The following is a 6,848-nucleotide window of genomic DNA, read 5'->3' as shown; positions in this document are numbered from 1 at the left end:
AAGGATAAGGAGGAACTTCACAACAAGTCAAGTGGTGCTTACAAAGCCTCAAGTGAAGCCCCCACATCATCAAGTGAGAAACCAACCTTCAATGAAGAATTGAGCTTAATGGTGAGGAACTTCAACAAATTCTACAAAAGTAGAAGCAAAGAAAGAAGCTCCAAGTCAAGGTCTTACAATGACAAGAGATCTTCTAGTCGAGAGGGCAATTCCTACAATTGTGGGAGACCCGAACACTACTCCAATGAGTGTACGGCACCCTACAAAAGAAGAGAAGATTCTCCAAGAAGAAGGAGCAAAAGAGAAGAATCATCACCAAGAGAGAGGAGTAGAGATGATCGTTATGAACGAAGACCCTCATGAAGAAGTAAGGATTCGGAAAGGAAGGACAAGTCATCAAGGAGCTACACAAAACGAAGACATCAAGCTCATGTTGGTGAATGGGTTTCCGGCTCCGACTCCGACAATCACTCCGAGAGAAGCTATCACTCCAACTCCGAATATACTCAAGATGAAGGTGTTGCCAGTCTAGCACTTGTGTCAACTAACTCCTACGACATATTTGACTCACCAAATGAAGGTGTTGGAAGATGCTTCATGGCCAAAGGTCCAAAGGTAACACATCCCGAGCATGTTGATTTTAATAGTGATGAAGATGACTTGCTTGTGGATGATGATTTACTTGTTGACAACTCTAGTGATGAATACTATGATGAAACGTCAATTAATCATGCTAATCATGCTAAAACGAATGACAATGATAAGGAGAAGATTGAGCTTCTAACTAAAGAACTGAACTCTCTTAAGTTAGCTCATGAAACTATCTACGAAGATCATCGAGAACTTTAAAGGGCTCATGAGAAGTTACGCTTCGAAAAGATCAATCTTGAGCAAGAGCATGAGTTCTTAAAAGCAATCAATGATGATCTCTGCAAGAAAAGTTCTTCTTACATTGCCAAGCGTTTACTCTTATCTACTTACATGCCTCAAGTCAAGTCTAGTAACAAGTACAAGAAAGATACTTCCTCTAGTAGTAACAATAATAATGTCAAATCCAGTGTTGTTGCTTCTAGTAGTTCTCTTGATTCCACTAATGATTCTCTTAGCCAAGTTACACTTGAGCAAGAAAATAGCTTATTGAAGGGAATTATAGAGAAAGGTGTTAACAAGAGCCTTGCCGGGAGTAAGCAATTCGAGGAAATTGTACGCAAGCAAGGAAGGCACCGGAAGAATCAAGGTGTTGGTTTTGAATGAAAGTTCAATGCCAATGGAGTTGAGTGGGAAGAAGATCAATACCCCAAGACGAAGTTTGTTCCTCAACAAGAGAATTATGATCCTACTTCCTTCAAGGGAACACAAGCTCAAGATGATCCTCCACCACAAGACCACAAGAACAAAGGCAAGGACAAGCTCAAGAAGAGATTGATGCATTTGAAGAAGCACCTAAAGCCTCGTTCAAGTGGGTCCCCAAGACTAGTCAAGTTCTACTTCATCAAGTACAACTACAACTCCAAGGATTCCCATCAAGATGATGTGGATCCCGAAGAACAAGAACTAGAGAGTTCTTGAGGGTGACTCCGCCAACATTCTTCACTCATATCATTTTGGCAAGAACAAGTGCAATCAATTTCAACATCTTGCACTAGTTCGAGGAGTCACAAACCCTCATGTTGGTAAGGCAGGGGACAAGGTAACCTAATGTTTTCATGGACATCATCTTGTGTGTGCATCACTCTATGTCTATGGATATTCTTGTTTGTTCCTTGTGGGACTAACCCATGTAGGCAAGTTGAAAGTGCAACTCACTCCAAAGGATTGCTCCAAATGATCTACATCAACATTGAGCATCTACATCTTCAACACCTACATGAAGTCATCATCGACAAAACCCAAGGTTAGTTCATCCCTCTAAGGAGGGATCTCACATCTAGGGGGAGCTTAACTCTAAGAATTGAGTCAAAGCAACTCTAATGGTGTGAACACATCAATGCATTATGTAAAAGTGGTAACCCCACTTGAGCTTAAACGATGAGTATGACCTATGATCAAATGTTCTCATTTGACTCCTAAGTCAATATACTCATATATAGATGACCTAGTCATCGCCAATTGCTTGATAGATGCTAAAATTGGTTGTGCATGCTTTGCCAAACATTTTAATTGCCATCTTATTGTGTGAGCATGTTGGTGCATATTTTACTCATTCAAGGACATCCACTTGTTGTTTTGTTTGTTTGTATTCTTTTCTTTGTGCCAAGTGGATGGACAAGAATGCCTAAGAACCTTCTTTAGCTATCTATGCTTTTCTCGTCTCAAACTCTATTCATGCTACATCACAAAATTTGATCAAGTCAGATTTGAACCACTCTGTATGAGGAGCACTCGGAGTCCCCGATTCGTCATAGACTTAAACTTCCAAAACCTCGTAGTGATTCTCGGTCTGACCGATTCCTCCATTTCGGTCCTACCGAGATCATTAAGTTGATCTGAGTTTTCAATCTTGGTGCAGCCGATTTGAACTTTTCGGTCTCACCGATTTGCTGTAACTGAACACAGTTATGCATCTCGGTGCCACCGAGTTGATCCACTCGGTCACACCGACAGGGTCGGGCTATATATAGCCACGGGTAACATTTTGGAAATTTCTCCGAAACCCTTCGCCCGCGCAACAGCTCGCTCTGCCATCATGGTCTCCGGATCGTCTCCTCTTCGCCAGCAGCCTCCTGTCGCTGGTCTCGCCGCCGTCAATGGATTTCGTCCCCGCCGTTGCCGCCGTAGCAAGTCCACCGCCAAGTTAGGGTATGGACTTAATCTTTGTGCTATCCACGTCTGATTCCTGGCACATTGTTTTCACATTGATTCTTGCCACGATTGAAACTCTTCTATCCAGCCAAAGTAGTTCATAGATTAGATGTGATTCAAATTTGTAGGGTTAGGTTTCCGCCGAAACCATCTCGGACCCACCGAGTTGAAAAACTCGGTCTCACCGATTTAGCTTATGCCATTGCACTAGTGGCTCTCGGTCTGACCGAGAGTTACTAATCGGTGCGACCGATTTGAGGATTCTGTGAAACCCTAGCAGTCTCAGTGCCACCGAACTGAAACTCAGTCCAACCGAGATCATCAGTTTAGGATCCAAAACTGCTTCGGTATCACCGAGTTTGAAAATCGGTGGATCCGAAATGCTTTCTGTGGAAAACTAAAACTGAACTTTTGAGTCATTCTTTGCCAAAAAATCTCTGCATTTTGTGATGCTCATCTTTTCTATCTCATCTATAACTCTTCACAGGGTCAGCAGTCAGCTTTTGCAGTATGTCTGATCAAAGTGACAGCCAGAACAGGTCAGAAGAGCAGATGGACTTGAGTGAGGGCACTAGTCCCTCAACTTTAGATGAAGGGAGCAGAAGTACTCCTAGCAATTTGCCTAAGGCTGCAACTAGGCAAAGGAGGAAAAGAACTTCAGATTCAGAGGATGAAGATTACAAAGTTGAGGAAGATGAGGCCACTTCCAAGAAAGTGGTGCTCAAGAAAGAGTATGGCTCTGCACAGAGCACAAAACCAGGTCTGAAAAGGAAAGTTCCTGCCAAAAGAACTCCAATGCTAAAGGCCAGAAAGTCCACTCAAGTGCCAGCTCAAGCTCAACCCAAAGTGGCACCTGCAAGGAAAGATACATCATCCAAACCTCAGAATGTCCCCACTGGTGAAACTATGAAGTTCACAATTGAATCAGAGGATGATGGTGATCAGGATAAGAAAAAGAAGAGAGCTAGAACCACAACTGCCAAGGTCCTTAGAAATCCCTCAATGAGAAGGGATTCTGATGAAGAGGAAGAGAATGTTGCACCAGCTCCTAAGGCAGCTAAGCTTATAGGAGATGCAATCAGATCAGGGGCTGCAACATCCAAGCCCAAGGAATCACCCAAAGCTACCTCCAAGGCCACGCAAGTTCCAAAGAGGAATACTAGGAGTATTCCAGCTGTTGAGAAGAACAAGGCCCCAGTGCCCAATGTTGCTGAAGATTCAGATGAAGAAGGACAGGTTCTAAGAAAGCTCAAGCCCAAGATACCAGACCACAATGATGCCCATCCTGTGGCTGAGGACATGAGAATCAGGAAGGATTCAGGGCTGAGACTGTGGAGAATGGAAGATCCATATGCTTCAAGAAGAAGAACTGTTGTTGACTACAGGTTCCACACAAAGGAACAGCAGGACTTCTATGAAACAATTCTGTTGGACAAGAAGCCCATAGTCTGTGACATGAGGTGGGTTGACTGGAAATTCATCAAGGAAAATGAACAGCACTATCTTGGAGTGCAAGACAGCTTTGTTGCTTGTGGAGTTGCAGATTTTGTTGGACAGAAGTTCACCAACTAGAATGATGAGCTTATCATGCAGTTCTACTCCACAGCACACTTTTACCCAGATGGAAGAATAGTTTGGATGTCTGAAGGTACAAGGTACCAGTCCACTATTGAAGAATGGGCAAGTCTGATCAATGCTCCCAAGGAGAATGAGGATGACCTAGACATTTATGCAAAGAAGAAGTTGGGTCACAATTCAATGGCTCACATGTACAAGGAAATTCCAGACAAGGCAGTAGAGACTCACAAGTTTGGATCAGTTCACTTTCTGCTGTCAGGGTTGCCAACCATAAATTGGATTCTGAGGCACACTTTGTTGCCCAAGTCTGGTGACCATAACATGATCAGAGGGCATGCCATCAACATGTTGCATGTGTTTGATGTGCCACAGAAGTTCAAAGTCATGAGCCTGATCATTGAAACAATCAAGAGGACTGCAACAGATCAGAAGAGGAGCTGTGGATATGCACCTCAGATTCAAGAATTGATAAACTCAAAGATGGGCACAGGAAAATATCAGTTGGATAAGGAACACTTTCCACTTTATCCAGACTTTGAGGACAATGAGGTTGTCATGAATGAAGATGATCCACAATCAGTTCAAGCTCAGGAGAAGAAGGAGAAGGCAAAGAGGGAGAAGGCTGCCAAGATGCCAACTCAAGAGGAGGCATCTGAATATTTCTTGAAAACCAAACAGGAGCAGCTTGGTTACTTGATAGCATCATCTCTGAGGATTGAGAAGGGGTTGGCCACCCTAACTCAAAACCAGGAGAGCCTGGAAAGAATCATGGAACAAAAATTATATGATCTAGATGTCAAGGTAACTGAGATTCAGTCAGTTGTGGAGCAGCTGCAGGATGACATGCAGGAGAGGAAGGGCAAGACTACCACCAATGTGTTTGCCAAAGTGCCCAGAGCCCAGAGGTCAGTTGCAGTGCCAGTGACAGACACTAGAGCAACAACTTCAGCACCAGCCATTGCCCCTACAGTTCCAGTGCAACCAGCTCCAGCACCAACTCCTCCAGCTCCATCCACTTCAACTGAAGCCTTCATCCAAGGATCCATCTCTACACCACCACCAGAAGATCAAGCCTGAGAGTCGATCTAGCACTATGCATTTTCTATGAACTTTTTGGTAACTTGTTGCCAAAGGGGGAGAAAAATGTATAGATCATAGGCTTCAAGAGAGAGTGTGTTGCTTTTGTTCTCTCTTGCTTTATTTGGTGGTTTTTCGAACTTTGTTTGCTTTTGGTTGAGATACTATGCTTGTGAGACATTGATGATCATGTGTTTGATCATAAGCTACACTTATGCATGCTTGATATTATCCTATCTATCTTATGTGATCACTCACTATGCTTGGTGATGAGTGCATGTATTCATTGTTTATTTTTTTGAGCGCTCCACCAAGATGTATGTGACATGGAAGAGTAACCCATGAGCCTAATTCATTGTGCATTTGCAGTCCAAAGCAAATCTAAAACTATGCACAAATTTAGGGGGAGCTCTTGCTTATCACATACTTCTCAAAGCGACGATGTTATTTAATTTTATTATCATTTGTCGAAGCTTTGATCTATATGTTGTCATCAATTACCAAAAAGGGGGAGATTGAAAGTGCAACTATCCCTAGGTGGTTTTGGTAATTCATAACAACATATAGCTCATTGAGCTAATGCTATTCCAAGACTATTATTTCAGGAAAGCTCAATGAATGGCATGGCATGGATGATGAAAGTGGATCCCTCAAAATACTAAGGACAAAGGATTGGCTCAAGCTCAAAAGCTCAAGACTCTTCATTTTACATTTTAGTGATCCAAGATCACATTGAGTCTATAGGAAAAGCCAATACTATCAAGGAGGGATGAGGTGTTGCTTAATGAGCCTCTTGCTTCATGTGCTTAGTGATATGCTCCAAAACCCTCAACTACTTTCCCACATCCACAAATGACCTAAACCCAAAGCCAAAATCGGTCACACCGATTCTTCCTATCCGGCGCCACCGATTCCAAAAGTCATAGCCACTGCCACAAACCCTAAGCAAATCGGTCTTACCGATAGGGATCTCGGTCTCACCGAGATGGGGTTGCAATCTCTCTGTTTCCCTTCGTAACGTTTCGGTCTAACCGAAGTGAGCGATCGGTCCCACCGAGATTGCAATGTAAACTCTCTGTTTCCTTTTTGTAACATTTCGGTCTCACCGAAAAGAGCAAATCGGTCCCACCGAGTTTACCTGACCAACTCTCTGGAAAGCTTATTACCAAATCGGTCTCACCGAGTTTGTGTAATCGGTCTCACCGAGATTACGTTATGCCCTAACCCTAACCGAATCGGCCTCACCGAGATGCATGTCAGTCCCACCGAAAATCACTAACGGTCACTAGGTTTACTAAATCGGTCCGACCGAGTTTAACGATTCGGTCCCACCGATTTTGGTAAATTGTGTGTAACGGTTAGATTTTGTGTGGAGGCTATATATACCCCTC

Source organism: Triticum aestivum, chromosome 2B (assembly GCF_018294505.1).
Source record: "Triticum aestivum cultivar Chinese Spring chromosome 2B, IWGSC CS RefSeq v2.1, whole genome shotgun sequence".
Lineage (NCBI taxonomy): Eukaryota > Viridiplantae > Streptophyta > Magnoliopsida > Poales > Poaceae > Triticum > Triticum aestivum.
Note: the sequence above shows the minus strand (reverse complement) of the source record.